The sequence below is a fragment of the Parasteatoda tepidariorum genome, chromosome 6, assembly GCF_043381705.1.
Source record: "Parasteatoda tepidariorum isolate YZ-2023 chromosome 6, CAS_Ptep_4.0, whole genome shotgun sequence".
In the NCBI taxonomy this organism is placed as follows: Eukaryota; Metazoa; Arthropoda; class Arachnida; order Araneae; family Theridiidae; genus Parasteatoda; species Parasteatoda tepidariorum.
The window spans coordinates 16,360,688-16,369,360 of NC_092209.1; the positions used below are offsets into that span (position 1 = coordinate 16,360,688).

The 8,673-nt window shown below is 31.4% G+C and overlaps 1 non-coding gene across 1 annotated transcript; it reads right to left on the reverse strand.

Annotated features, from left to right (window-relative positions):
• Positions 1–240: 240 nt before the first annotated feature.
• On the reverse strand, positions 241–403 carry LOC122269639 (U1 spliceosomal RNA). The gene has a single exon (XR_006225302.1). It is a non-coding gene; the product is annotated as a U1 spliceosomal RNA (small nuclear RNA).
• Between the last annotated feature and the right edge of the window lie 8,270 nt (positions 404–8,673).

The following is an 8,673-nucleotide window of genomic DNA, read 5'->3' on the forward strand; positions in this document are numbered from 1 at the left end:
AGGAGGCTTTGCGCTCATTAGAGGTTACATCGATTTCAATCAGGGAAACGTTTTTCTTCTTACTCCCCCGAGCTGAAATGAACTCTGCGTCCGAGGAGGTGGAGCCAAGTGCCAACTCCTGGTGAACGAACTATACTTGATCTTAGTTTATAATATTCAACAAAATGGATACCAGATAACCTTAAAAGATAAAGTGAAATTAACCTTGGCAAGCGGAATCTAAATCTACTCTTATATTTGATAGGGACAGCGCGAACGCAGTCCCAACTACCATAAATTATGCACCTCAAGCAACCACAATTTGTGGATGTGACGAGCGTCAACCAATCGCAGTGCAATGAAAGGTCTCAGCTCGGGGAAGCCTCCTTGTTGATCAAGGCAAACCACAGTGCCAGGTAAGTATGATTAGTGATGTGCGAAAAACGAACGAATCGATATTTTAATCAACTCTTTCTTGTGAATCGATTCATCAAGTTCGTTTTTGAAAAAGAATCGATTCTTTTTTTTTTTTTTTTTTTTGACAATATTTTGTACTCTACACTTTATAAGCTTATTCAGAGTTAGTACTTATACTTACTAAACATCCGCATATGCATTTGATACAGCATTTCGTTTATACAATTGGAGCTTGCTAAAATCCCAACTCAGTCGAATAGACACAGGTACATTCTCACTCGAGTATCATGTGAATGACAATCTGATTGGTTGAAAATATTTACATGCGAACAACTTGCCAATAAGTTACTCGTATGTGTGAGAGTTTTCGCAAGCGGAAAAATCGCATCCAATGAGAATGACCCCGATGTCAATGCTTGCGCACAACCGGTTTCCGGAGGTGATTAATAAAATGAACTCACTTGAAGGATGAAGGGAATTGAAAATGCTATTAATGCAATGCATACTGCATTCTGATGCAGTGAAAGGTATGCATCACTCTCTTTTTTTTTCTTTTCATCTACGAAATTAATAAATTCTATTGATAAACAACAATTTAAAAATGGCAACAACAACTGAAAAGCTGTCTTCTCCAGTTTCGGTTCTTACTTTCAAATAAAAAAGATATTGATGCTGTAAAGCTCAGATATTACTTTTCAATCCTTAAATATTAAAGAGCGAATTTTTTCATTCGTACGGTTAATTTTCAATTTATAAATTTCAGTAAATATGAAGCAAAGCAGAGTTTTATGTTATCGTTTATTCTATGCCAAGGAGCGAGAGCCATAGAAAATGAAACCGTTGCGCTGATTGGGTAATGAACTTACGTATGAATGCAAATCTCTGATTGGTTGAAAATGAGTTGAATGAGACAAAAAGAGTCGAGAATCGAATGAACGATCCTCTGATTGGTTAAAAATGAGCCGAATGCGAGAAAAAGAATCAAGAGTCGAATAAACGACTCAATGAACTGTTTGCCTATCTCTTAGCATTAAAAGAATCATAAAGCCAAATGAATCGATTCTTTTGAACTGTTTCCTATCCCTTAACATTGAAATCGGCTCAAAGAGTTGAATTGAACTTCTAAACGATTCATTTGAGTCGTTTCGTATCTCTTAACATTGATATCGGCTCAAAGAGTTGATTTGGATTTCCAATCAGTTCTTTTGAGTCGTTTTCCTATACTTTAACATTGCATTCGATTCACTGAACTGTTTAAATGATTCATTTGAGCGGTTTTATATCTTTTAACATTAAAAGAACTGTTTTGAGAAACGAATCGATTCTTTTCGCTATTATCTTTTTTTCTAAAATTAAAAGATGCCTTCAGAGGGATGGGGGTTATGAAAAGGGGCAAGTAACTAAAAATTTTCAGAAAAAAAGACAGGTTTTTTTTATTTTTTTTTTTATTTATTTATTTATTTATTTTTTTTATTTATTTATTTTTTTTTTCTTAAGAAAAGATTAAAAAAAAATATTTATTTTTTTAATGATTGAAAAACTGTTTATTGCGAAAAATGTGAGTATTTAGAGTAAATATTCTTTTACTGCTGGGGGGAGGGATATTTTTAATTATTTTATTTATTTATTTTTTTTCCCCCTTTTCTTTTTTTTTTTGTAGGAATACTTTTAGACAAACTTATTGAATATCAATTCATATCCTCTCACTTTTTCAAGTTTTAATTTTTTAAGTTTTAAAACGCAATTTAACTATTTTTTTATTTTGTTTCACGTTATACAATTTGAATTTTTTTCATTATTATAAGTGAATTTACCGTTTTATTTTTTTACGAATATCTTTATTATTCATTATTGGTCTTTATATTAACAATTTTTTTTAAAAAAATAATTATTTTTTAATAAAATTGATGAATCAAACAAATATTAAAAAAAAATAAAAATATTAAAATTCTAAAAAAATTATTAGCATTGCCTAGATTAGCAGTTCCTAAATGGTGTTTCGCGGAACCCTTGGGTTCCGTTTAGAATTACAGGGGTTCCACTAGTTAGTACTTTTTATAGCCACATTCAACTGGACCACCCAAGTGGAACATTCTGCTTTTGAACCCTAGAGCCCAAGATCTAGATTAATGGTTCCTAATTGGTGTTCCGGGTAGCCCTATGGTTCCGTGGAAAAGTTACAGCGGTTACACGAGATAGTACTTTTATAGCCACCCAAGTAGAACATTCAACTTCTGCCCCCTAGAGTATAGGATCTAAAAGAGTGGTTCCCAAAATGGTGCTCCATGGAACCCTAGAGTTCCGCCAAGAATTGCAAGGGTTTCTCTAATTGGTACTTTTTTTAGCCACATTCGACTGACCGCTTAACTGGAATATTCTGCTTCTGCACCCTAGAGCCCAAGATCTAAATTGATGGTCCCCAATTGGTGTTCCGGAAAGCTCAATGGCTCCGTGGAAAGGTTACAGCGGCTACACGAGAAAGTACTTTTATCAGGTGTTCCGCCGAAAGAACGTTAATTATTTAGAGTTCCATGGCAGAAAAATATTGAGAGCCCCTGACCTAGATCAACTAATTCAAATACTAAAACAGTCTAAACTAATTTGTACGACCACCTTTTATAAAGACTTCCATTATAACGACCATTAAAAAAAGAATCAAAGAATCGATTGATATAACCGTTCATTTTAGTGAATTGATTCTAAAGAATCGATTCATTTAAATGAATCGATTGGCACATCACTAAGTATGATTATTTGGATTTCAATGAAAATAATAATTTCAATTATATTTAAATAGTAGTGGTAAGGTATTTAAAAAAAAGTTTTTTAATTGTGATATAACTTTGAAAACTTTTGTCCTTATTTAACCCTTTCAATACGGCGAAAAATCAGCAGGGGTGAAAGCGAGACGGAAAAAAGGAAAGGCTGGTAGTAAAACCATTTCAGTTATGGCTAGTTTTGGGGAGGAGTTTACTTATTCTTTTTTTAAATTTTTCAACAATATCTACTTTATCATGGAAAAGAAACAGTTTTATATATATGCCAGAATTATAAAAGAAATCTTGATAGTTACAGATATTTCATTTTTTTTTCGAAAAAAATGCTGGAATGAAATGTTTTACGTACCAGGTTTTTTTCTTTTCCGTCTTGCTATATAAGAGCTTTCACCCATGGACTGGGAAAGCACATGTCCCGTCCGGTGAGAAAGGGTTAAATTGATGTTAAAAATATTCAGTAGTTTTTCTCAAAATTAAACGAAAGATAGTATTCTGTGAAAGTTACCATTTTAAAATGAACCACTGTAAAAGCCTAAAATATTTATTTTCCCATGCATATTATTTGTAGATTAGATGATTGGGAATTGAAATGATGTAGCTCTCTCATTCGAAACTATATTGTTCATCACAACGTGCGAAGGATTTTTAACAGACATAAAAACGTTTTTATGTCTAATTAATCGTGTACTTAGGTTCCGATAAAAGTTTTTAGAAAAAGTTAGCTTTTTTTTTACTAGTCTTGAAACACAAAGTAAATCCGTACAAAACTGAATTATTCAACTTCTTTTGCAGGTAAAGAAGGTAGTATGCACTGCGGATGCTCCCGAACTAGCACATTTCCATTATATTGTGTGTTTTAATTGTTTACGTTGATCTATGTCTGATACCTTAAAAATTATTTACTACATTAAAGAAATTATGTTTAAATTTGGCATGTTGTGTAATATAAAGTTTCCTACAAATTGCTAAATGCATTTCATACAATTATTAATACGAAATAAAGTAAAGTTTAAAAAAATTAATACGTGCTTCTTTCTCTTTGTAAATAATAATCCTAAACAAAAATAAAATTCATCAGTTGGAATTAAAGACATGTAGAAATAAATTTTTAATAAAATTTATAAATAAAAATTAATAAAATGTATAAATTAAAATATTTATAAATAAAATTTATAAATTAAAATTGATTAACAAAATTAATGAAATGTATCAAATGAAATCAAAGACACGTGGAAATCAAAATAAGCATTTATAAATTTTTAAAAGAAATTCTGCAGCATTTTTACTCAATTTAATATTTTTACAAATGTTTAATAAAATATACATATTGTTAAATGCATTTTTAACATTTATTTATGGAAAATAGATTAAATTTAAAAAAAAAATCCTATCAGAATAGACTATAAAGAATTAACTGTACGGGATTTCTTTTGGGGAAATATTTAAGCACTAAATAAGAAAATGAGCAAAATACAAATTTTAAACTATTATCCTATAGTATACATTCAACAAAAAAAAAATATGAATAAAAAATGTTAAAATGCTTGATTACTAAAATAGAATACACTAAATTAGCATGAATACCTCATTTAAGCTTCACTTTTAGTGGTAGACTGGGGGGAAAAAATAGAATTTCAACACACATTATGAAGGGAAATTATATATATTATGTCACAATCAAAACAACTTTTTATTTTCCATGATGCTTGATTTAAGTACGAAAAATAAACTTTCTTGGTTAAAAAAATAAATGTCTTGATTTGAAGTAAAAAATAAACATATTTCTGAACTTCTCCAACCATAGCTGAAGAAACATTCGAAGTTTTTTTTTCCCAGTTAATTTCATTTTAGGACTATATTGGTTTAGGTTCTACCTTTTTTTCTTGAAATCTCTTGATTTTTCTGCGTTAGATTGCTGTGGGCTTCCTTTGGAATACTGGATGACCTTTTTTATATTTTCCCAGGGTTATTCGATTGAAATCATGATTTAAATAAATGCTTTTAAAAATCATTGATTCAAAAGATAACATTGAAGCTGCTTAATTTGTATTATTTAATGTATTTAAAATTGTTAATAAATTCGTTGCTGCATGAAAGAATTTTTTTAAATAAATCATAGTGATTTTTTAATAAATCATGTTTCAAAATAAAAAAAGAAAATTTCAGAACGGAATTTTTAAAATACTTTTTTGTCTGTATATAACTGAAAAAACTTGTAACGAAAACCCAACCTATTTCCATTCACTCACGAAATATTCTAATCTAGCTTTAAAAAAACAAAAAACGAAAAAAAAAAAAAAAAAACTTGGTTATANAAAAAAAAAAAAAAAAAAAAAAAAAAAAACATCATATTTGGTTGATTATAAGGATCTGAGTCAATCATGAAGAATAATAAAATATATATATATAACTCATCAGTTAGTTTGTGATGCTGTATGTTTAGGCACTTATGCTTATGACTGTTCACTCCTTGGCAAACAAGGAGTATTTATCCTTTGGCCAAGGTTCACTCACTTGACAATTCAGTTTATTTGTCAAGCGAGTTTATTTGTTGCCAATGTGAAAAATAATTTTCATTGGTTTTTAACAATATAACTGAAGTACAATAAAAAAATAATTTATATATATATATATGTTACCGTTAAAGTATATAATGCAGTTATTTCATAGAATACCATGAAATAACTGATCGTGTCCGTTAAAGCGTGTAATATGTTATTAATTTGACACTTTAACTAGTTATTCTATGAAATAACCAGGTATTCTATAAATTAACTAAGAAGAGACAGTTAAAGTGTAAAATAAACAATTGATCTAAAATGAAATAACTAGGTTTTCTATAAATAAACTAATGATAGACAATTAAGATGAAAAAGAAGCAATTTATCTAATTTATGCAGCGTATAAATGGTATTTATGGAAACGTACCAGAAAATCATTTGTTACAACAAGGATTACTAAAATGACACTTGGAATTACAAAGAACATTATTTCTAAAACAAAAACATTTTTTGTTGACACACTGGGTTTTACACGAACATTTTTTAAATCCCTGACCAGTACCTAAACTTTGAGCTGTAGCAACCGACCGGAGCGATATTTCTACATCCGGTACTTCTTCGATTTTAATTAATTTTTGTTCGCAGACACTGAACTGGGATCGGGAATATAATTGTTTTATGCGGCCGTTTCTTGTGCCCAATTGGAAAAATCCTTCTTCGGTTATTTTTATGATGATAGCTAAAATAGATTTGGCATCACCTTTTCCTCTGTCAACTTCAGGCACTGGGATACGGACGGTAAACCCCACAGAGGCTTCAGAATGAGATTTATCCGACATTAATTTCATCTTTTTCGCTTGAATTTCTAAACATTTTTTAGACTTTTCTCTTTCTCTTTGAACATTAAGTTCATTAAAACACAATTTGCAGATTTTCTGCTCAACTTCATCTTCTGAAACATAATCTTCCGAACATGATATATGGACAGGCTCCATACATTTGAAGCAAACTATATCTTCACTGTATTCTTTTGAACAGACAACACATACTTTCGAAATGGGATTATTTAATACTGTTTATTTTACTACTTTTCCAACTACTTGTTCAACTACAGATATATGATGTAGATTATTTTACACTTTAACGGGCTGCAGATCGTTATTCTATGAAATAACTAGTTAAACCATGAAATACAAGAGAGTTTTACACTTTAACGGACACGATCAGTTATTTCATGGAATAACTAGGTATTCTATAAAATAACGGATTTCATACTTTAACGGTAACATATATAAATAAGAGAAAAAGGAAGAAAATTGGGAAAATCAAAAAATTTTACTTAGATATAGTGAACTCTCGCTACTACGATATCCGATACAACAATAACTCCCTCTATTACAATATTGTTTCATGGCCTCGATGAACTTGCATATTAATTACTGTTATCCACCTCTTAATATTGCGATAAGTGGCTGGGTGGCGCAGTTGGTTTGTCGCCGGCCTTCTGAGCCCAAGTCTGCGGGTTCGATCCCCGGCCCAGACACCGGATTTTCGGGATGCAGAAAATCCTCAGCAGCCATGTCGTATGATTATGCGGCATGTAAAATATCCCTGGAGTGCCTTATTGGCTCTTGGCATTTAAGGCAAAACTAAATTCCTAGTGCGCTTTAAGCATCCAAATAGAGTCTCGGTGCTGCCATCTAGTGTGGCGGAAACTATACGTCCAAATTAACATGACCAACGGTATCTTACCCATTGTGGTGGTCCTGAAAGAGTGGATACCACCTCTGGAGAACGCACTAGGTCTGCTCATCGGCAAAACCGATTGCGCAGCTCATTGGAAATAGAAAAAAAAAATATTGCGATATTCCTTGAAGAAACAAATCCCTGTAAAATGATTTTTTTTTTCCTCCTTCAAATTTCAACCTTATTTTCTCCATTGGTTTTCAAATAATGTAAAAACTTATTTTATCATATTTTGTGTCTTTTCTGACAAGAGAAGTCTCACTGCTGATTATGTATTTATCTTATTTCTTTTCACCACAGTGAATGGCTTTTGTAGTCAGATTTCAATACCCCATCCTCGATGTACATAGACCACCACCCCAACACCTTACAATTGCCTCTTTTATCTCTTAAGAAGTCACAGGTGCAGCATTCCAATCTGATTTCATATTTTACCATAATTAACACTCTGTGTATATATAAATAGATTTAACATTAAAATTTTTCAAAAAAATATTGTGTTCCCAAAGTATGTAAACTCTCGATATAATAATATATCCCTCTATAAAATATTGTTGTAGCGAGGTTTTACTGTATATAGATATAAAACTCAGTCAATTTGTAATAACAGCTCGCTTTCCACCTTCCATTTCAGCCCAGCTTATACCTAAGTTAGTTCTAGCTTTTGACTGCCAAAATGAGAAAAGAAATTTTATCTAGAAAATTGCAATCCCTTACATTTAAGCACCCATGCTCACTCGCTTGATATTTTAGTATTTCGTTGTTAATGCGGGGAAAAAATTTCATTGGTTCTTCACAATTTCCTTGGTGTCTAACATAAAAGAGATGGCACTACAAAAAAGCTGCATATAGATATGTTCAGGCCTCGCCGTAACTCTATTCCTTTTGAAATTGTATCTGTTTTCATGGGCTTTGGGCAAATTCTGGTACTTTTCATCATCGCAGTATGTTTGTTTCCTTTTTTCAAGGTTTTTTTTTTCTTTTTAAATTGATGCCTCGCCTATTATGTTTGAACACTCAAACTCCTAAATTCTATATTCTGAGTTATTACTGTTGTTAATTTTAAGATTTCACAAAATTCTCTGAGGATTTCTGGTGTTGCCATGGATCACCAAGCCTCCTTTTTGAATCCTCTTTTTCTTTTGCTGAGAGGTCACGTCACGTACGCGCACTTAAGAATCTACAATATTCTCTGGATGTCCCCTGACGGGGGAGGGACGGGGTTAAACTTTGATGTTCAGAAGGCCTTTTTT